The sequence below is a fragment of the Parasteatoda tepidariorum genome, chromosome 10, assembly GCF_982258835.1.
Source record: "Parasteatoda tepidariorum strain Cologne lab strain chromosome 10, Ptep-v5.0, whole genome shotgun sequence".
Classification (NCBI taxonomy): Eukaryota; Metazoa; Arthropoda; class Arachnida; order Araneae; family Theridiidae; genus Parasteatoda; species Parasteatoda tepidariorum.
Window position 1 is genome coordinate 760,887 of NC_141764.1, and position 25,244 is coordinate 786,130.

The 25,244-nt window shown below is 28.9% G+C and overlaps 1 protein-coding gene across 5 annotated transcripts in view; it reads left to right on the forward strand.

Annotated features, from left to right (window-relative positions):
- LOC107453173 (histamine H1 receptor) overlaps window positions 1-25,244 on the forward strand; it is a 434,537-nt gene that overhangs the window by 261,612 nt on the left and 147,681 nt on the right. For 4 of the 5 annotated variants that reach the window (XM_087153196.1, XM_043047828.3, XM_071184618.2 and 1 more), the window contains one exon: window positions 15,042-15,189. The exons of the other annotated variant lie outside the window; for it this stretch is intronic. The gene's annotated coding sequence lies outside the window, so the exon portion shown is untranslated. The remainder of the gene's footprint in view (window positions 1-15,041; window positions 15,190-25,244) is intronic. 5 annotated transcript variants of the gene reach the window in all.

Here is a 25,244-nt window from a genome sequence, read left to right on the forward strand (position 1 = left end):
TAAAAGCGGAAAATAAAATGTAAAGGAAAAACAGAATAAAACATGAAAAGAAATCTATAAAGCGAATTCAAATGAACTAACATGAGCGGGAAATAATTTAATGATTTAAATTATTTCAAGAATGATTTAAATTATTTTCGTAACATGGTTGCCAGATTACAAAATATGAAAACAGAAAAGCAAATTGAGGTGAAAGCGTAAATAGAGGCCATTAAAAATAAAAAAATAAATAAATAAAAAATAAATAAATAAAAAAGAAATGTGAAAAGAGAAATATAAAATAATCCTTATTTCCATTTAGATTATTGGCAGATTTTTATGGTTAAAACAGAATTCAAAATATTCCTGAATTCAGTCAAAATCACTTTAATAAAATATTAATTAGGTGACTTGAGAAACTTTCGATTTAATTTTTTTTCTTGTATTCTTTTGTTCTTCGAGGATTAAGTTTGAGGGGGGGGGAGTAATGACCTGTCACTTTAAGTAAACTTTGCCTTCAGGTTCATGCAAGATTTCAGATTAACTCCCTTAAATTAATTCAGGAAAAATTTATCTAAGTTGTTTTTAAAAATAATAATTTTTAGTCGTTGACTATGAGTGATATGAATACCGAAATAAATATGATTTTAAAATTTTGAGAGAAAATTAACCTCAAAACGCAAAAGACGTTCATTGATTTTTAAAACATTTTTAAAAGGCATCATTTGAACAAGTTGGAAAATTGAAGTTGTTTCTAAAAGCTAACCATAAGCATTAAAAACTGTAATAAATAATTAAAACACTTAGAAATATGATATAATAAAATAGCTATAATATACAGTGCGCAAAAATAAAAAACGGACCATCCTGAATAACTTTTTTGATCAGATTTTCTTGTTTAATTAATAAAAGGTCATAATTTTTTATGTAAGGTATAATTAATAAAAGAATATAATTGTAAATGGCAAAATACAAAATTTGAGTGAAGTCGGTTGAATATTTCCGAGAAAATCGAATTTCAAAAAGGTCGTATTTTAAAAATTCGATTTTAAGGAACTATTTGATTGATTTTACTTAAATTTTGTATTTTGTTATGTGATATTAGATTTTTTAAAATGATGTAAAAAAAATTTATTATTTACAATTCAAAATTGCTCATATGATATAAAATAATATATATTTATTAAATTTTACTCTTTGCATGGAATTAACTTTTTATAAATAAATTTTATGATTGTGCGCAAAGAGTTTACAATTCACTTAAAGATTTCTCGACAGGATTTCACATGACTGGGCGATATACGACAAAATGTAAAATTAACATTAAGTGTTCCAAACTTTGGACCGCTCTCCTGGTTCTGGGACCCTATTTCGCAGATTGGGACAGATTTCGGGGGTCAGAAATACAAATCCGTCAAAAAAAAAGACATATTTACCCAGAAAAATCGCATTTTTATGTCTGATTTCGTAACTTAAAATATCGTCTGCACTAATTAATTAGTATATATGAGGTTACCTTTTCGAATAATTAAACAAAATTTTTTTACAAAAAAACACAGCTCAAAAAATGCTTGTATATGAAAATGACAACAGCCAAAAAAAAAAAAAAAAAAAAAAAAAATGCGTGTTCTTTAAGTCCAACGAAAATTTTATAACTAAACGATACGTGGATAATCATTCATGCGTAGACAATCTTATCATAATCATTAGGGGGCAATGTCCCAGATTTCGGGATTGAAGTTACGTATAACAGTTGTAACGTTTCGAGCAATGTCTTCGTAATCGGAACTTTTAGAACCCCGTAACAACCTTACAAAAACAAATGTTGACTTTTAATATCTTATTTGAAATTAAATCCATCGGAAGAGGGTACACTAAAATATGGAATAACTTCAAATCATTCTTTCAAATGGGCAGGCAGATGGAAATTTATCAGTCGAATTCTTCCTCAAATCGTCCCGCAGTGGACTGATCGTTAAGACACGGATCCCATCAGATCACCAAAGTCAAGCATCACTGTCTACGGTCAGTGTGCGGGTGGGTGACCCACTTGGATCAGTCGGAGTAGGGACCGAGGGTGTGCGGTATGGGTCCTCGTTTAACTGTTCTACCATAAAGTGCTAGACTTCGCGTGCTGGTCGTCGCGCTACCGAAGCAAGAGTGCCACCCCCTCTGCAGAGGATCAAAATTGTGATGGCATGTCTTCGGATCATCCTCAGGGATGTTTCCCACACCGTCGCCAATAGCCCATTTTGCAGCTCTAGTGCGACGTAATGAACAACAACATCTTCCTCAACTCATGTCAATGATAGCAATGACATCTTCCAACAATAGCGTAACGTACGAGCACACAGACGTGATTTAAATTTAGAACGTTTTATTTCGATTTTAAACAACATTAGATGACGGTTGAAATCTGTTATAATTTCGAATATTGATTATCAATATGTATTTTGGGTTAAGAGTATCTGTCTTATTTGACCCGGGGTATTGAAACATGTAAACAACTTCGCTGTTGCTCGGTTCTCGAGAGAAAGTTGACCTCATGAATTATTGCTCTCTGATATTTTATTTTTATTTTGATGAAGTGGAGAAAGGATTGAATCTGTGGATGTACAGTCCCAGGCCAAATCATTAGACGCATTATAAGATTCTATGTAAAATCTTAATTATACAGGTGATATACTCTATACAGCTTTATTGTTTTTATGTGACTGTTTGCACTTGTTTACGTTTGTGTATCAATGGGTTAACATTGTCATGCAACAGGTTAAAAATAAATACAAATAGGAAATATGCAAAAAATCTCCCAAATAAAAAGCTATTACATGTACCTGTTACAAAACCTATTACATTTAAATATAAAAGTTTTGCCTATAAACTCCTGCAAATCATGTCATTATTTAAAAACTACAATGTGTCTAATAATTTGGTCTAATTATTATAATATGCTAATAGAATACTTGATATAATAAACATTCTATATTTATATAATATATCGTCTGATTTACCCTATCGTCGAATTTATATTATATATCGTCTAATTTTTGCAAGTGATATACGAACGTAAACAAGTGCAAACCGGTTTCAGTCCCGTAAAAACAATAAAGCTGTATAAAATCAACTGATAATTAGGATATTGCATCGAATCTTATAGCACGTCTAATAATTTGGTCAGGGACTGTAGATTTATAAATAGTTTACAGTTTGTAGTTAGCGGGGGGGGGGTTTCTAAAAATTATTTTGTATGTTTTGGATAAGTCTTGCAAATGATGTTTTTATATATAGCGAGCATTTTATCGCGGTATATTGATGTACTATCAATGATAATATACTTTAAATTTTAGAATGTTGAATAGCAGTACTGATTTTATATAGATTTTCTTAATTAAATTAGGTTTAACTTGAAAAATTTCTTAGTCTCCTACGTACGTATACTCTCATCATGCGTACGTATACTCTCGGCTTCCATCTTCCTTTTTTCGATGCTAAACATGTAAAAAAGAGCGAAGATGCCATCCACTCAGCAGAGGATCAAAATTGTGACGGCAGGTCTTTGGATCATCCTCAGGGAATTTTCCCAGACTGTCGCCAATAGCTCCTTGTGCAGCTCTAGTGCGACGCAAATGAACTATAACAACAGTGCAAAAAAGTTGATTGAATATTCTAAGAAAGATTCCGTATCTCCACATCACCCTTTCCCCCCCCTGTGTTTCTACGATGAAGAATGCTCTTTATATTAGAACCGAAATAGGTTCATTTTGCAGTTTTATGCGATCTTTTTTATGCTGCTTATCATCATGTAAACACCGCACCGATTTTAAAATGAGTAAATTTCATAATATTTCTACAAAATAACAAATTAAAGACACTTAATGAAAAGGATAAATTACATATTACGTAATGTACCAAAATGGCCATCATTATTATAGATTTTCTATAATTCTTGAATTATATTTCAAACCCTCAGTGCCTTTCTTTTAATAAACAATTTATAATTATTGAATACATGTAATCTGAATCATCTCATCAGACATTTTAACACTATGCGACTATCATTTCATTTTTATTTTATGACCGCCGTTGAACCCGATTTTTGAGTTTACGACAACTAATGATCAACTCAGTAGCCTTGCCATTTTGAACCCGATCCAGAAGACAAGGAAACTCCTGTATCGAGTACTGGGAGAAAATTGCTTTCTTGGAGGAGCATCTTCTTTTCCTTGGAGGAGGATCTCCTTTTGGAACCCGCATTTGCGTTTCATGGAGAGGGAAACCACGAAAACCTACCACGGTTATCTTGACGACAAGGGGATTCTAACCCATGATCAGTCTATCTCAGAGGATATTTCAAGTCAGCACTGTGGTCTGTGCAAGCCGAATGCGGAACTCATTTCGACCAGCCATCGCCGGGATCAAACCCGGTTCTGAACCAAAAATCGGAGGGCGAACACTCTATCCCCCTAGATATCGCGGCTTTATGTGATTACCATATCATATTTAACAATCAGTGAAAAACAATATTTTACAGGAAGGCTCCTCACTTTAGTTTTTTTTTTAATGAAAACAAAATGCGCTTGACCTTTTTTTTGTTTAAAAACACTTGGCTGCCGAAGCGTTTATATTCTTTTCGCAAACTTTAATATATTCCATAATACGAATTTTGAAAATGTTTACTTTTTCCTATTTTTATGGAAAGAAAATCGAAAAGCTCCAAAGCATAAAATTTGAAGAATACTTTTTTTCAACAAAAAAAAATTAGAAAAAAGGAGGGAAAAAAATTGAATACAGAATCATCTTTTATATAAGGTGATTCGCTTTCTCTAGCAGGCCGTAGTTGGAAATGCATATATTATATTACTCTTTTTTTTTAAGAATTTAGTTAACATTACTAATGTAGATACTTTCTAAACTTAATCATCTTGCCAATTTTTGCAACATTTTATATCTTAAATTAAAAGTATATATCGCAAAGAATATAGCTTATATATCTTATAGCCATATAGTTATATCGTATATCTTAACAAAAATTATATAGTTTATACAGTCCCTGGTCAAATTATTAGACGCACTCTAAGATTCTATGGAAATTCTTAATTATCAGGTGATACTCTATACAGCTTTAGTGTTTTTACACGGATGAAACACATTTGCACTTGTTTACGTTTGTGTATCAATGGGTTAACATGGTAATTCAATATGTAAAAAATAAATACAAATGGGAAGTGTTTAAAAAATCTCCTGTATAAAAATCCATTACACGTATGTTTAAATATAAAAGCATTGCCTATAAACTCGTGCAAAACATGTCATTATTAAAACACTACAGTGCGTCTAGTAATTTGATTTAATTATTACAATATAATAATATAATACCTTATATAATAAATAGTTTATATTTATATAATATATCGTCTAATTTATTCAATCGTCGAATTTATATTATATATCGTCTCATTTAACCCATTGATAGACTAACGTAAACAAGTGCAAACAGTCACTTAAAAACAATAAAGCTGTATAGAGTATCAGCTGATAATTAATATTTTACATAGAATCTTAGAGTGCGTCTAATAATTTGGCTACGGACTGTAGATCTTGAACTAAAAGTATCTTTTACTTCTTTTTTTAATTTAATCAATTCATTTAATCTATTTGTATAATTACTAGCAAATCAATTAATTGTTATTTATCGAATCTACGAATTCAAAGGCAGAAAGGAAATGCATATAACAACGTAATAAATAAAGCCAAAACAATTCAATTTTCTCAATTATATTTATTAATAATTGTTCTCCTTCACAGTGGCTTGCCATTATTAGTTTAAGCGAAACACGTTTTTGAAAGTTTATTCCATCTAAATGAAGTGTACTCATTTTGCATTGAGTTCACCTCATGTTGGTCAATATTTTTCACAATACAGAAATTTTTCCCATTACTTATTCTATTTGGGAGATCGTAAAAAAACTATTATACTAGTACCAATATAAGGTATCCCAGTACAGAAATTAAATATCATTATAAGTGTATTTAGTACCTAATAAAACAGTACATAGAACCACTATACCAAAAGTACCTACTTCCGAAGTTAATAAAACATCATTTACGTCAATAATGACAATTTTAATTAATTACGGATTCCCGAAAAAAATACGCAACTTTTCTTCATTGATTTTGCTTCCTATTGCATAACTTGTTTCTATCTTTAATTCAATTACGGTTGATATTAAATAATGTGTATAAAAAACTCATTTCAAAAACGTATTTATAAGCAAAATAAGCATATTGCTTCAAACAGCTTCAGAAATACAAATTCGGTAACGTAATATGCATATGCTAACGTTCAATTTGATCATTGCGATTATCTTATATAACGAATAAAATGTTTAAAAAAAATTATGAATGTGCAATGAACTTTTTTTATTAAATAGAGTCAAAAGCTGTTGTTTTTACTTACGCAACTTGCCAATAGCAGCTGGTCTGCTTTAGGAAACTAAGAGTATACTTCCAAGTAGAGAGAAGGCCTCAGCACTGGCTACCATAAGCAAGAAAGTAGATCCTTTAGTAAACATAATGACATTTTTTCGTATTTTCCCGCATTGCGCTGTTTAGTAGCCCGAACGTAGTGACATCTTTCTTAATTTTTCTCCGCTAAATAGCTCATGTTCGTTACGTGGGACTACTAAATTGATTCGTGCTGAGGCCTTCTCTCTTCTAGGAGGTGTTAATTTAAGGTATAGACATGCGTTTCTTGTATTTTAGTGGCGCCATCTATGACCGAGACACGTCACAGCTGATTTCATAGAGGGAACGACCCATTCATACCCTATCCATTCATCCACGGAGAGTCATTTTGATCTGAACTACAGAGCGTTCAATCTTCAATTCAGTATCTACGGAAGTACTGTCTAGCTGTGAGAATTTGGAGGACTTCGTGACCCCGATATATTTGTGTGCACCCATACCCATTTAATACATGGGGATTCTTCGGTCGGAGAGATTCGAACTCACAATCGCGAGTCCAACATCCGACCCACCAGACTTTCCCGTCTCAAGCTATAGGCTAGCACACATCACTGATACCTCAGCTCGCATCCCCTCAAAATACTTGAGAAAACAGAGTCGCCTATATTTTAATTTAAAAAAAATAGCTAGTGAGACAAGGTATTGAGATAAATTCATTTTCCAAGCTATCTGATTGAAATTTTTGATCTGTTTGTTAGATCGAAGGCTAAAATTTCCCCTTTCCTCAGGCGTGAGTATTTCAGGCTCCTAAGACAAACAGTCAACATATATATATATATATATATATATATATATATATATATATATATATATATATATATATATATATATATATATATATATATATATATATATATATATATATATATATATATATATATATATATATATATATAATATAAAAAGTAAGTAAATAGAACTCATAAAATAAGTTCAAAATGTAGGGAGAAAATATGGAAAAATTGCAGAACAATGAAAAAAGGGGGAAAAAGAAAAATAATAATAAAATAAATAACAAGAAACCGGAAAAAAATACGAAAAAAAGGGAAAAAAATTATGAAAATCCGAAAAAATTATTTTCATTGTTAATCCGTCATTGTTTTTTTTTTTAATTTTCTTTGTGTTGTTTTTTCTTTCTGTATAAATATATATATATATATATATATATATATATATTATATTATATTATATTATATTATATTATATTATATTATATTATATTATATTATATTATATTATATTATATTATATTATATTATATTATATTATATTATATTATATTATATTATATTATATTATATTATATTATATTATATATATATATATATATATATATATATATATATATATATATATATATTCTTCATCAGCTCACACAATTATATCACATAAGCGTATATCTAACCGTAAAAAAATAAGCGTACAAATCGAGGTAAACGAGGATCAGGAAGTAATAAAATCTCTCTTAATTGTGACAAATCAAATGTAAATTTTATTTCTAATATGGAAAAAGATTTTACTAAACATTATAATATTAAACCAATGAAATATTTTCTTTTCTCCCTTGAGAATAATGATGTTTGTAAGTCTCAAGATCTTATTAATGACTTTCTTTTATAAATTTACGCTTAAAACATTCTTTCTTTTGATCTTTTAAAATCTAAAATGAGTAAAATTTTCCTGAATAAAAAGCAATATTGAGATAATTTATATTTCGTTATTAATTTTTAAAACCTTGTTTTCGAGAAGATTAAATTTCATAATATTTTTGAAAATTTAAAAAATTTGTTTCCATTGAAAGGTTTTAACATAATAAAAAAAAGCTTTAAATATAATAAATCTCTTGGTAGAACTATATTTAATTATAATGATGTTAGCAAAAATTTAGGAAAAATTTATATATTCGATTATGATTGTCACTATGACGAAGAGAAACATTTTGATTTTGTGGATAAACATCATAAACATATTATTACTGGTAATTTAAATATTATAGAAAAATTAGAGCTTAGGAATGTAATGAAAAAAGGCACAAAATTTGGAACCATTTACCATATATCAAGTCTAAAATTATTTCTTAATGATCTCAATAACTTTTGTTAAAAGATATCAAATAGATTCTCTTTACCTTTAGGTATACTAACAGAATGGAAATGGGCTTTTCTTTATCAATTTAAAAACTTTGTCTTCAATAATAAGGAAAGTTTAAATAACAGTAACAATTCAAAATTTTTTTTTTAAATTGCTCAATCAGTTACGAAACTACAAAAAAAATTTGTGATTTCCTTCATAGACAAAGCTAACAATAATTATGCAATCTTCTGTAAAACAATTCTATATTAAACTCTTAAACACGGACTTAAAAAATAATTAGGAATTTTTAGCTAGCAATTTAAATAATAAAATCATTATTAAAATATTTGCCTTAGTATAAAAGGTTAAGAATTAAAATTAGTATACAATTTTCCTATTTAATTATCAGACCAAATTTTCATAAAATTCCTATAAAAGTTCGAAAAATAACACTTGAGTCTAATACATACCTAACTAAACCTGACGCCATTTTCTCTAACTACTTAAATAAAATTAGTAACAATCTATTTTCGTTTTATTAATCTATTTTAATATAATCTAATTATTAATCTATTTTCGCTTTTTACTCCATTAGCGTTTCTGTTTTCTTATTTTGTAACCAGGCAATCTTATTACGAAAATATTTTAAATCATTCTTGAAAGATTTTGGTACATGTTAGTTCATTTGAATTAAATTTTTTTTTCATTCGAAATCATTTCGATTGCCTTTTTTTGAGTGCTCCTCACACTATTGTATTTATTTATTTTACTTTGTCTATATTGATCCATTATTAGAAGGCACTCCTTTTTCAGATATAACCTTGTGAGCTGATAAAGAGATTATCTATTATCATTTTTTTCTGTTTTTTTTTTAATCATATTTTTAAAACGATGGGTCAGGGGATAGAGCATTCGCCTTCCACAAAGGCGAACCGGGTTTGAATCCCAGTAATGGCTTGTCGATACGAATCCGCATCTGGCTTGCACCGACCACAGTGCTGACTTGAAATATCCTCAGAGATAGACGGATCATAGTTTAGAATCCCCTTGTCGTCAAGCTGACCGTGGGAAGTTCTCGTGGTCTTCCTCTCCCTGTAACACAAATGCGGATTAGTTCCATCCAAAAATCCTCTGCGAATTCAAATTTCCCCTAATACTTGATCCAAGAGTTTCTTTGTCTTCTGGATTGGGTTGAAAATTACAAGGCTACGGAGTAGAATATTAGTAGTCGTAAACCCAAAAAAACTGGGTCGGCTATTCAACGACAGTTATAAAAAAAAATACTTAAAAACTATCTATCAAATCATTCGTTTACAAATCATTTCTTTTTTCCCTTCAAGGATATTCATTTGTGAAAGATTTTAAAAAATTATCGAAATGTTTAAGTTTTTTAAATAAAAAAAAATATCTTGATTGATTTTATAGACTTTTACAACCCAGTGATGATTTTGTCTGCACCGCTGAATTTTCTATTTTTAATTTCAAAACATAATTATTAGATTCAAACTTTTATCCAAATAATTAAAAATTGCAAAATAATTATAATCTATATATATATATTTCTCTTACACGGCGACAAAAAAATGCCTCATTACAACTCCCCGAATGGCAACGCTAGAAAATCGACCCATGATTACCGCTAAAAGTGTCACATGCCAAATCTAGCTGAGATGGCTCAACACATAGCGCTTTTAAAAACGGAATCTGAAATAACCAGAGAGAGCATAAGCTAGGCAGAAGTGAGTAGTCTTTGTCAATAGATCTCTATTTTAGTATTTTGTCGAAAGCACTTTTTATCACGAATTTATATATTACGAATTTATTTGACGATTTTTGATTTATATCACGAATTTATTTGTTTTACTAGAATTTATTTGTTTATGCAGGTTTTTCTATTGCAATTCACTTATTTCAATTTTTAATGGACTTAATTATAGCCAAAAATTTAACCTTTTTAAAGAGATATTAGTTTTAGAAATTTTATCTTAATATTTTATACTATAGCACATTTCTAATAGGTTTAACGAATTACATGTCATTTGTTTAAATTTATTATAATGACTTAGTATTTACTAAAAAGATGTAATTTTTTAAAACAAAATGTTATATGGATTTGAATGATTGTTTTGAATTCTTAGAATTTTGTGCATTTGCAATGTACCTAAGTTAGTAGCGAGAGAAGCGAGCTTGGTTTGCGAAGCAAACCATATAAGTTTGCGTAGCAATTTTCGGGGGTTGGCGAGCGTTAGCGAGCAGGGGGCGCAACCCACTAGTATTTTGAATTATTGTAAAATGATTCAATATATTTTAAAAAAATTTCAAATTTCTTCGGTGTTTGATTCTTTCTTCGTCATCAAATTTAATTCACGTATTAAACTGAAAATAAAAAAAAATATTTATTCAACCAGTTTTTTGCAAATAATTAAAAAAAAAATACAGTTAAATATATTTTATGAGTGGATACTTATAATTTAGCTTTAAGCCAAACGACTCAGAAAGAATAACAGACGATGTTTAAAAGGATTTAGAGAAAACTTAACTTTCGTGAGTTTTCGTCGCTATTACTATCATGAGAAAGAAGAAAGGAAAAAAAGGTGAAATGGCCCTGAGACCAACCATTAGATCAGCAGAGAAAATCCAGAGTATCGAATTTAAAACAAATTGTTAAATAAAGTGTTATTTAAGATTTACCAACTTAATGGCTTTTAAGATGCCGGCATTTTCTGTCCAATTCAGAAAATCCCCTTTTAATGTTCCTTTTTTTTCTGTTTTGAAGAAAGAGAGACTGAAAATTGGGACAAAGCTCAATAGAACTTTGTTTATCGATGTTTCTCTATTTTAAAAGCAACTTAAGAGAACGAAAAATTGTATGAAATAAAGATTTTTTTTTTCTGCGTAATTTCTTTGAAGCGTAATGCTCATTAAAACTGTATCAGAGAAGAAATTCTGTGCATTTAATTCTGTTTTTATGCTGATCAACCAAGAACATTAAAATTAATCACCGCAGTGTATAAAATGAAAAGAGGATCTGACTTTTAATCTGATAATTTGATTGACGCTTTTTATTATATAATCAGCTTGATTTTTTTTTAAAATTAAGATGCTAGCCTTGTGGTTCAAAGGGCTAACCTTAAATATGGTAAATAAAAAAATCAGAAGATATTTAAAATTATTTTAGAAGGCACAAAGCTGTACTTTATTTAAATATAAATAATTTAAAAAAAAATTAATCTCTATTGATTTTCAAATTATACATTTAGTATCAGCAGAAAAGAAAGTTAGGCTCATTTACTGTCGCGGAAGTGTTTAGGCCATGTGATTTCTCATACTCATCAAGGAAGTTAAAAGCTTTTAAACCAACAATAAATTACAAACTCATTCAATACTCTATGCTAAAAAATGTAGCAATATATTTGTAACTTGTAGCAATTCATTTCGTAGTTATATGCGAAAAATTCACGAAATTTTGCAAGCTAGCTTAAATATTTATGAAAATATGGACAGTTTTTAAAAAAAATAATAATTTCGTTGTCCTATGTTTCTCAGCTGTAACTTTAAAACGTTTTAAACAAAATTTTTAGAGCAATTTAAAATTAAACAGAAAATTATTGCTTTAAAATATGAGAAATGTTGGTTTAAAATTGCGCTAGGCATGAGTAATTAAAGTAGTTCTTTTATACAGTGAATGTGAGGGAAAATTTTAAAATTGTTTTTCTTAATTTTGCAGTGGTTAATAAATTTTATTCAATTGTACAAAATTAAATACGAGTGAAAATCCTTATCATTTTGAGTTTCTCTTAAAAGATACAAAACTACTTGGAAAATTGTTTGAAACTTCTTAAATTCTTAAGATATTCAAATCGGACTTTTTTTTATTAGTTGTCAAAGACGATTTTCTACAAGATGAAGAAAAAAAATTAAATTTTTCCAGCGCATGCGCAGTATAAAAAAACTACTATAAAATGCTCATATCTTGCGCAATTTTAAACGATTTTTTTTTTTCTCAAATTTTAAGGCAATAATATTGCTAACTGCTTATAACTAAGTTTAAATAACTTTGAAAATTTTATGGAATATTTTTAAAGTTATAGCAATAAACGTAAGACAAAAAACTTACTTTTTAATAAAATTTTTTCCATATTTCCATAAGTATTTAGTCCAGATTTATGCAAATATTGGACATATTAATCAAAATATTTGTTTCAAGTTACAAATTTCACTGTCACACTTTTTGGCATAGGCTGTTCAAAAACACTATTTTACGTTTGTAATTTATTGTCAGTCCCTCAAACCTCTAAAAGCTCTACACTTAATGCATAAGTATCGGAAATTACATGACGTAATATATATATATATATATAATATATATATATATATATATATATTATATATAGTATATATTATATATATATGGGTCATTCTCACAAAAACAGTCATTTTCATGTCCCAGTATATTTTGTGTTTGTTTTACAGCTACGAAAAAAAAATTCAGGGGAAAGTGTCCTTCAGAATGCAAGCTAACAGAAGAATAAAAATAAAATTATCAATTTTTATTTTTTATTTATTTTAGGTAATTAAAATATACCAATATGTCATTCCCTCACTTGTCCCCACTGCTGATTTAAAAAAAGAAAAAAATTGTTTCTGAAATAAAATTTTTTTTTTTACAAATTCGTGTTTTTTATTTCAGAATACTGAAATATAGAATTCAGAAAATCAATTTTAAATTTAATTTCTGATAAAAATATTTCTTTCCATTACATATTTCTATTAATATAAAAAGTTTCAGAGCTTTTTATTCACTTTAGTGTTTTGGGATTTTATGAACTGAAAAATGACAGTTTTCGTGAGAATGACCCATATATATATATATATATATATATATATATATATATATATATATATATATATATATATATATATATATATATATATATATATATATATATATATATATATATATATATATAAGTTCAAAATGTAGAGAAAACATGAAAAAAATTAATAAAAAAAACGGAAAATAAAAGATATAATCTTTTCATCAGCTCACACGATTATATCCGCAAAAAGTGCATTCTAATATTGTATCAATATAGCCAAAGCAAAAAAATCAATACAATAGTGTGAAAAGCACTTGAAAAAATTTTACAGAAAAATTACAACAAATAAAATAGAACACAATAAGTAAAAATATCACGTAAGAACAGAAAATAAAATATGAAGAAAAAACAGAATAAAACATGAAATGAAATCTATAAAGCGAGCAGCGAATTCAAATGAACTTGCAGGAACGGGAAATTTTTCTAGAATGATTTAAAATATTTTCGAAATAAATTTGCCGGATTGCAAAATATGAAACCAAAAGCGCAAATTGAGGTAAAAGCGTAAATAGAGGGATTTTGTATTAAAGTGCGCTTTTACTGCAGAACTGAAGTGCGTTCGATTTGTTAGTTACCTAGGATGGGCCCGAAAATGAATGTGCGCAAGGTAATATTATACTGGATAACTTAAAGAAGTTGACAATTAATAATTTTAGAACATTAACATTTATTTAAGAAAAAAATGAAATAGAAAAGAAAAGGAAACATGAATTGCCTGTTTTGCACATTATTTTAGCCACGGATTTGCCCGAAATGGATTTGCACATAGTAAAAATTGTATAAATTAACGAAGAAATTTCTTAGTAAATTTATTTACAATAATATACAATTAACTCAATGATTTTATGTAGAATTTAAATACTTTAGTTGGGTATCCATTGTCTTTTTAATTTTTTTTTAAATCAAATTTTGAAAGAGTTTATCTATTTGTTTTTCGGATAAATAAGCTTAAAAACAATAAAGCTGTATAGAGTATCACCTGATAATTAAGATTTTACATAGAATGTTATAGTGCGTCTAATAATTTGGCCAGGGACTATATACCTATTTCTGTGCTTTTTTTGTGCTATATTTATGTTATTTTTACTATATTTCTGATACCGTACCAATTTTGGATTTTGTTAACAATAATTAGATTGTTCAAAACTATGCGATTATTTGTTTACCTTGTTAAACACTTTTCGAAATAAACATTAATTGAAATATGTAAATTTAAAACTTTGAATTATAACATTTTATAATCTAATATTTTCGAATTTGTTTCCGATAAACGAGTTTTATTGTGTTGCTATCAAATTACTTTTTTTTTATTCTTTTAAGATTTTATGTTACGAAGCAAAACAAAAAAAAAATATTTCCATCCACAAAATTACCTAATGCGGATTTGCAACCTGAAAGATAAGCAGGATTAGATTTTAAATAAAAACTTTGCGGTACATAAAAAAAAAGATGTTGCAGCTGTACATAAAAAAGCAGTATTCAAAGTGATTCTATTTGTCTCCCAAGGAAATGAATATTCTTGAATGACATATCAGAGACTGTCGTACTTCCACTTACTAAGATTGCATTTTTTTAATCCCTTAGGTTTCAAAGGAGGAGTTAGATGAAGCATAAAATTCCCAATTTTCCCCCTTTTTTAACAATTCAACTTGAAGGAATCACACGAAGTTGCAGCAGAATCTGAATGGCGTCAGACATGGGTTGAGATAAATGCGGGGTATTCTCTATCGTGGTACGTAAAACAATATCTCTTTCCTGCATATTTTACCCATTTCTTAACCTTGCATTAAGATAATCAAAGTTTTATAAGAAAAGCTTTTGCTCAGCATGATATGAAGCAGAATTTCGTTAGAAAAGAACTCGAAAAAACCCTCAAAAGTTGAAGTTTTTGACTTTATTGTAAGTGTTAAAAACTATGACTGATTAAATCCTTTTTCTTCCTTTTTTATGGCTGTTGTTATCTAAATCAGGTGAAATGTGTCCATTTAATTTTTTTGTTCTTTGTCTGTTTTTTAACATGTTGATTTTTGCTTGCTACTAATTTGTTAGATTGTTAACTGATATTTCGTCTGCTGCTAATTTTTTAGCTTGTTAACTTATGTTTCGTCTGCTACTATTTGTTAGCTCGTTATCTGATATTTCGTTTGCTACTCATTGCTAGCTTGTTTACTAATATTTTGTCTCGTATTAATTTTTTTTAACTAGTTAACTGATATTTTGTTTGCTACTAGTTTGTTAGATTGCTTACTGATATTTCGTCTGTTGCTAATTTATTAGCTTGCTAACTTATATTTCGTCTGCCACTATTCGTTAGCTTGTTACTTAATATTTCATCTGCTACTAATTTGCAAGCCTGTTAAGCAATATTTCATCTGCTAAAAATTTTTTTTAGCTCATTTACTGATATTTCGTCTGCTAATAACTTCTCAGCTTGTTAACTGATATTCTATCTGCTACCATTTGTTAGCTTGTTAACTGATATTTCGTTAGTTACTAATTTGTAAGATTGTTAACTGATATTTCGTTTGCTACTAATTTGTTAGCTTGTTAAACGATATTTCTGCTACCAGTTTCTTTAGCTTGTTCACTGATATTTCATCTTTTACTAGCTTGTTAACAGATATTTGATCTACTACTTTTGTTAACTTGTTAACTGATATTTCGTGTGCTTCTAAATTGTTAGATTTTTAACTGATAATTCCTCAACTACTAATTTTCCCTAAATGGGATCTTATCAGTTACTAATTTCTTACTTTTAACCGATACTGTGTGTGCTCTGTTAAATGTTTTTCTAATTTATTGAAACTTCGTCTGATACTAATTTACTTGCTGTACACTTATACCTTATCTGCTACTATTTAATTTGTCGTAAATAAGGCTTATTATTGCTTTATAAATTTATAACAATACATTATTTTTTGTATTATTGCAAAATGTGTAGTTTAAGTACAGCGTTTGTTAAATGCTGTACTTAACTACACTAGATGCATCGAATATAAATTTCAAGAAAAGAACAGCTAATAGATTTTCAATGTTCTGATATGAATAATTAATGCATTATTATGATTAATTATGAAAATTAACTCTCTAAGGTTATGAAAAATGTGTCTAAAAGGAACCTTCTTATAATTTTGATATTTTTTGCTTTAAATATATAATGGCAGCTGTTAACTAAATGAATTTGAATAAAATGTGTGATAAATAGGTACTCTAGTACCCATTGATTTTTAAATGTAACAATCAGAGAAACGTAAAATTTAAATTTGAATATAGTTTTATTTCCAAAACTTCCAATGCTCTGCTACTTCACTGTAACACATCATAATAACTTGTATTTCTAGTTAGAAAATAGAACGATAGTTATTAAGAAGAATCTTGGGATATGTTTAATTTTTTTAAGCGAACAATAATTTTGTTCCAGTGTAAAATAATTCAAATATTTATTTTTAACAATTAATAAAACAAGTTAAATATAAGTTAAAAACATATGTCTTGACTTACTGATGTCAAAAGGATATTTAATTGAATGTTGTAAATATTTGCTAGACTTATAAGTGGATGCAAATGCTCTAAATTGAAAATTTCGTACATTATTCTCATTTAATTAGCATACAAAATATAATACCTAAAAATGTGCTCGTTTTTTAAACGAAATACTTTCGCAAAGAAGTTCTGTTCTATTGTGTGTTGCTTGATTGATTCTTATGTGCATGAAAATGTGTGTTGCCAATAAAGAAACACACAAAAAAATGTATTTATAAGTAATAAAAACTGTAACTTTGAAAAAAGAAATAGAAAATACGACTACATAAGAAAATTCAGTTTTTCTCAACACTGAAAATTGTGCAAACTTTACTCCACATTTATTATAGTACATAAGAAATGTAAAGGAAATATAAGAATATTTTCCTTAAGGTTTTTCTAAAGATTAAAAAAAACTAAAAGAAAATTGCGAAATTTTGTGCCAGAATGCTTAAAGACTTTTAGCGTTTTTTTAAGAGATTTTGTGACGACATTTTTCTAGGGAAATCACTAAAGATAGAAAACTAATATCACTAATTTTTAAAATAATAAAACAAATATATTAGTAATATTTTAAATAATATTTTAAAAAAATTCGCTCACTAGGATAAATAAATGTTACTACTCTCATTTATTAGCTGTATCAATTTGGGTTTACAACTGAATTTCTGATGAATCTTTTTAAAAATCTCATATTTATAGCGTATACGTTACAAAAAACACAGTCTGTTTCGGAAAGTAAAAGCTTTTAATGTAACATCAAAAAAAAAGAAAAAGAATGAATAAAATGAAAAGCGAAAACTAAAAGAAAAAGCATACATAACATGAAAAAAGTAGTAAAAAGTAAATAATAATAATATTAATAAAAAAAACACGTTTTAAGTATTTTCGAATTGTCGGAAAAAAAATACGGAAGTTTTCTTTCAAACATCAGTTAATTAGTTTTCTTTTATGTTAATTGAAAAAAAATACCAATCAAATTACTTGTTCATGTAAATGACACAATTAAGTGCAAAACTTAATTGTTTTTTTTTTTTTTTTTTGCTAACGCAAACTCATTTAGAACTTGGATGGAAAATGGAGGAAAGAATTTTATTACGAATGGAATTTTTCATTTACTTTTATATTATTTATTGCCATAAGTTACTGAGAATTTAACTAAGTATTCTGAATTTCTTTAAGGAGTTAAACACATATGGGATAGACATTATTTAAACGAAAACCGCAACATAAAATAACGCAAAACAAAACAACATAATGAAATAACATAAGCAACATAAAATAACGTAAAATAACGCTACGAACTTTTATAATTTTTATTTAGAGAGAAAATTTAAAGAAAAAAAAAACATAATAAGTCATGGGTGTAATGTTTTTTTCTTTCTGGATTGACTCCGTTAAACATTTCAAATCATGGGTTTGGAAAAACTGTCATCAATTGATGTTTGATTTCATATCCTTGCCTATGGACGCGTTTCACGAAATACTTTTCCTTCTTCTGCACTCATATTTATATTGAAATCACAGTCAAGCCAGTCATTATACGTTCATAATAAAAGGAATATAAAAATACTTTAAATTATTATGATGTAAAATACATTAAAAATGCCTGCTAGTGAACAATAAAAAGAAAGACAGTAGCGGTCGCCATAGGAACGCATGCGCACTGTTTACTATTACTCTTGAACACAGTTGAAAAGTATGTGGACGCCATCCCATCCAAATCAAGTCCCATTTTGCCATTGGGTAATAAAACTCAAAAATAACATGTTAATGAATTGAAACAGTTCTTAACATACAGACAAATGAGTTCTTTTTAAAACGGTTTAAGCTCAACGAAAAAAAAGAAGTGTTTTCAAATTTAAAAAAAAAAAAAAACTATTTTTAGATTTTTATGCAAAACAATTTTACTTGTTAATTAGAAAGCTGACCGACATCCTCCTAAAATTAAAAAAAAAATAACAGGTAGCAAAATTTTCAAAAGAACATTCGAAACCTCACTTATGTTTATGTTAGAGAATTTCTGTACAGGAATTTCGTTCTTAGAATATTGAATTGAAAAAGATATAGCAGGGATTTTCCAAAGCTCTGCATTTGTAACTATTTCTTTTTAAGTTTTATAAGGACGCTGATGGTCAGCTTATTGTTAGAAACGAGCAGTCTTTCACGATAGGCAAAAAAAAAAAAATGCGAATTTAGAAAAGAAGATTAAAAAAGACAATGCTTTGAGTAAATAACTATAATAAAGTGCTTGAGTTTGAAGACGATTTGAGTTCCGAAAATAGGCGTATTATTTTATGGCGTAATTTTTTTTTTCTGTTTCTTATTTCTAACTTTCTGTTTTAAGTGAATTATTATATTTGCTGTAACTTTGGAATTGTTTTGAGCATTATTTTACACTTGGTGTCAAATTAATCAGGATAAAAGAAATCATAACACATACTCTTTTAGAAAAATTAAATCCTCTTGATCTAATAAATAAGAATTGCGATTTTCTTTAGTTATTGTTTTCTCCGTCTCGTACAACCAGTAAACAGACCATGGCAAAATTATTAGACGCACTTTAAGATTCTATGTAAAATCTTAATTATACAGGTGATACTCTATACAGCATTTATTGTTTTTACGAGACTGTTTGCACTTGTTTACGTTAGTGTATCCATGGGTTAAATTCGACGATTGGATAAATTAAACGGTATATAACATGAATACAGAATATTTATTATATCAGGCACTATATTAGTATGTTATAATAATTAGACCAAATGATTTGACTCACTGTGGTGTTTTAATAATGACATGTTTTACACGAGTTTATAGGCAATGCTTTTACATTTATACATACGTGTAATAGGTTTTTATTCGGGAGATTTTTTATGTACTTCCTATTTGTATTTTTTTTAACATATTGCATGACAATGTTAACCAATTGATTCACGGGCGTAAACAAGTGTAAACTGGTTTCAACCGCGTAAAAATAATAAAGCTGTAGAGTATCACCTGATAATTAAGATTTTATATCGAATCTTACAATGCGTCTAATAATTTGGACAGGGGCTATAACCGCAGTTTTTATATCAGGTAGATTCTACTTATTGCCTCAAAATGAGTAGTTCTAATTTGCATAATATATTAATTATCTATTCGTCAATAGCAGTGTGGAAAACGTAGTTAAAAGCATAATTTAAAAAATGTAAATTTGGCAAAAAAATTCTGACAAAATAGTGATCAGCATGTGAAAACTTCCTTTTTTAATTTTTGAGTGTCCGCAGTTATATTCATTATGGTGAAATCATTAAATAAATGAAGTTAAATTTTACTAAAGAGAAATGTATCCAAATTTTTAACTTAATTAACTTAACTTAATTTTTAATTTATTTGTTTTTTCATTTCGTCATTTTTTTAAATATATCAAAAATGTTGATGATAATTCAAATTGTGAGCAAAAAAAATATCTAAAAGTTTACTTCACTTATAATGTTGCAACAATAATTGTTTATAACGCTGTGAAGAAGGCTGGAAAAAAGTATTTTTTATTTATGCCAAATATTATTTTATAATTGATAATCGACGTTGAGCAGCCAACTCAATGTTTGGGTTTGCTACAGCAACTCTGTAACCTTGTAAAATTGTGCCCAATCCAGAAGATAAGGCAACTCCTGGAACAAGTATTGGGAGAAATTTGCCTTCGCGGAGGACTTTTTGAAGGAACTAACTCGTATTTGCGTTACATGGCGAGGAAAACCATGGCAAGGGGACTCTAACCCATGATCCGTCTACCACTGAGGATAATTTATGTCAGCACTGTGGTCGGTGCACACCGGATGCGGAATTCGTATCGATCAGCCATCACTAGGATTCGAACCCGGTTCACCTCATTAGAAGGCGAACGCTCTATCCCCTGAGCCATCACTGTGGTCAGTGCTAACGTAAAATAATTTTGCATTACTTTTGATTTCGTTTAACAAACATGATTTAGTTAAGAATTCGTCAAATATTTTGGTAAATGTTTTAATTACATGTCAACTGGTTTCGAATCATTTCTTTCATGTAATTATTGATTTTTTCAGATAAAACTTAAGTAATCACTAAGTAATCTTTTAAATACAGTTTTTAATTTATATTCAAAAAAATTATGCAGCTGCTCCGTAATGCCATTGTGTTATTTAAAGTAATTCAGATTTTTGTCATTCTCCTGTCTGTATTGAGGGCAGAGGAATTACAACGAAGAACACGATGAATGACAGAAATTGTAAAATATTAGTTTATCATTATCAATGTTTCGAATGTAAATAGAATATTTTAGAATAGGAATAAAGTATTAGAAAGAATAAGCATTTCTTCAGTTTTCAAAAAACAACTATATATTTTCAGGATTTTTCATTTTAGAACTTTTTGTTTTCCAAAAATATTTCTTATAAGAAAATCAAAATATTTAATATGCTTTGTTCTTTTATTTTTATTTTACTAATGTTTTCTTTAGAAGATATTTTTATGAAAACTGCATCACATGTATTAGAAAAAGTAACATTATTAATTCAATTTCGCTGCAATTTTGTAAAATATGTGCGGAATAAATGTACTGTTTCCTTAAATCTTGCTCAAAATACGAAGTTAATTTTAAATAATATATTTAGTTTCAAGAGTTTGCTAAATAATTGCTCTTTGTGTTAATGCAAACAAAAGGTAATTTCCCCTTTTTTCTTTTTGGAAAAATACCTCTCCAAATTACATGGTATGAGAAAATGTCCTATATATTTTTTTTAACGTTTACATAAAATGTTTTAAATATTAAATAAGTATTTTCATTTTTTATTGGTTAAATGTAATCTTACATGAGTGAACCGCATTGAAAAAAAATTTCTATCTGTAACTAAAGCTGATTTTTCCCCCACATGTTTATCATGTTTATGTGAGTGACCACTTAATCATTTAAGAATGTTCTAATGTTTCTTTTTTCGGAGAAACTAAGGTGATAATGACATCCAATCAGACCGCATCATCCAAAATTCTTTGGGGACCATTCATCAAAGTCAAACTCTCATCTTGGCAGAATTTTTCCAATTTGGCTGATAAGACCAAACCTTATTATCTTGTCCCGTTTTGCTCCACGGCATCTGTTCCATTAACTGCAACTGAAACTGTGATGGGAGTAATATCGAGGGATTAAGAAGAGACCCAACACAAAGGGAACAACTTCCTAACTCTGAACAATTTCATAAAGTGTGATAATTGTCTCTCACCTCCCACACACACAATCACTCTTTTCACGTCCATTTTCGCAATCCTCCTTTTTTTTAATCGCCAAAATGTACGCACTAAATTCGAGTAGTGTAGTTCATTGGAATGTAAATTTCTCTATGTTATTCTTTATGTTAATTCGTAAAGATAATTCTCTTTCCTTAGCTCATAATAGGTCGATAATATTTGGAAACGATGCAGGAATGAAAAGTATTTCGTAAGGAATATTGTCAGTAAGTTTTTCTTGCTTTTGAGGTTTAAGAAACTTTGAAGGAAGTCATACTTTGCGTGTTTTTCAACAGAGACCGGGTATTGGGTGTGTGTTTTTAAGGAGGAGTTTCTAGTATTGGGGTTTTGTACAGGTTTTAGTCAGCAAACTCGAATTGAAATTGACTTTTTTTACAAAAAAAAGGGCGTAGAAGCTGTTTTAGACAAAAAAACTCTTCATTTGATGTTACATCCGTCGTTGAACAGCCGGCTCAATTTTATGGGTCTACGATTACTCATATTCAACTCCGTAGCATTGTAATTTTGAACCCAATCCAGAAGACAAGGAAACTCCTGGATCAGTACTCTCAGAGGTATTGATTTGTTATGGGAACATAAAGGACTTTGCGACTCGATAGATTTAACGTGTATCAGTCACCATTGACTGCAAGGGATCGAACACTCGAACTGTTGGACATGGGCCCAGTGCTCTACCAACCAGGCTATCCCGGCAATCTTCATTTGAAAATCAAATTTATTTTGTTGTGTTTTATTGTACTTTGAACCCCGCAATGTTCGTTTTTTTAATCTCCAAAATATACGCGCAAAATTCAAGTAGTGTAGTGCATTGAAATATAAATTCCTCTATGTTATTTGTTATGTTAATTCGTAAAAATAAATATATTTTTTTACCTCCAAGGTTTTGTGTTTCAAATTTATTCTTGTCTTCAGTGATCTAAGATATATTTATATATAAGTTTTTCAAATGTTTTCCTTGAAATATTTCCATTTTCTTCCAAATTTAGTTGTATTCCCTAATACATAATGTAAAAGCAATAGTGCAGTAGTAAAAGAAGTAGTAAAATAAAAAAGTCGCAATAAAAAAGAGCGAAAATATTATAATTTTTAAATTGCCACATTTAATGTTGTCCTAACCATCAAAACATCTTGAATAGGGGCGTGGTATGAAGCAACTATAAAATAAAAGTTGTGATCGCCTTATTACTATCACTGGTTACCTCTTGGTCAAATGCTTTTTTCTTTCTGGATTGGACTCCGTCATACATTTCAAATCATGGGTTGCAAATCACTGTCTCTATTGATGTTTCATATCCTTGTCTATGTACGTGTTTCACAAAATACTTTTCCTTCTTCAGTATTGAAATCACCATCAAGCCAGTCATTATACGTTAATAATAAAAAAGAATATAAAAAATACTTTAAGTTATTATGATGTAAATACAATAAAAATGCCTGCTAGTGAACAATAAAAAGAAAACACGGCATCCGCACTGTTTACTATTACTCTTGAACACAGTTGAAAAGTGTGTGGACGCCATCAAATCCAAATCAAGACCCATTTTGCAAATGGGTGAAAAATGCATGTCAAGCGATCTAAAAAACGATCTAAAACATCTAAAAATGCATTTTAAAGGGTCTAAAGTAAAGAAATAAAAAAAAATAGTGATTTTTTCAATAACCGGAATTCATTACTCAAACTTAAATGTTGATAAAATACTTAATTATGTGTCACGTTGAATCCATTTTCCAGACAACAGTCAAATCTCGTTAGCGTGAAATTGGAGAGACTATCATAATTATTTCTTATTAACCGGGTTTCATTTTATCCGATACATCATGAAAATAATTTATTACGTGCTATTAATACACATTCGCGCTGTCGTGCCACAGGTCCCTGATTCGATCCTGGGGCAGGGCAAGGTTGACTCAGCCTTTCATCCCTTCAGTGTGTCGATAAATGAGTACCAAGCATGCTTGGGAACTAACCACAGGGGGTTCCGCGTTCGGCTGAGCACCTGACCGGAACTTCTGTTCCTGCACCCCAAAGCCCAAGGTCAAGAAAACTGAGATTTGCACAGTAGGCCTTGGCCCTCTATGGGCTGTCGCGTCACTGAGTTTAGCTTAGTTTTTATTAATACATATTACATAACACTATTATGTACCAAATAAATTAAATAAGCTTACAAATTTTAGCTATTTTATTTATTTGGTAACCAAAGGGGAAAATAGAAACAGATTTTTCAAAATGAATGATTGACACTTTATTTACATTGCATTAATGTTACGGGACGAAAATTCCGAAATACCGATATTTTTACAGTATTTACAGTAAAATCACTGAATCACTTCAATAAAATAAATATTACTGTAAAAATTATGGTGTATTATTTTACGGTAAACATGGATCTTTCTAAGGCTCCTATACTATCAGAGCTGACCTATCAAGCAATATTGGAGCAAAAAAGTTCGCAAGTTAACGTTATGTTAGTATTGTGCTTATGTTAGCTCTTTGGAGCAAAAATAGATGATGAGTCGGCCTGTCTAATTCAGGGGCTCTAGATCTTTCGGCAAAATTAGTTTTACGGATGACGCACCCAAAGTGCCAGTACTTTATACCTTGATTTGATCGGGAATTTAATACAGTGTATACAGAAAATAAAAAATCGCGAAAATTAGTTCAAAAATAAAGAACAGATTGTATATGCGTATATTTGTCTCTGAGTTTAGAATGTCACAAAAATGAGAACTCAAACTTTTTTCGTCACACAAGAATTTTGAAATTCATCCGAAGATCTTAGAAAATCGATCGAAACTGATGATCATGATCATCAGATCATGAACTGGTCTATCAGATGAGAATAAAGTTTTCGAAGAAAAGTTTCGACACGTGTACTGGTGTTTTACAAAAGGAAAAAAAAAACATTTACATTTTAAAATAAGATGATTCAATGTTAACTCAAATAAAAGAGTTGGTTCACATTAGTTTAGAAATACTTCAATACGAAAAAAATCCAG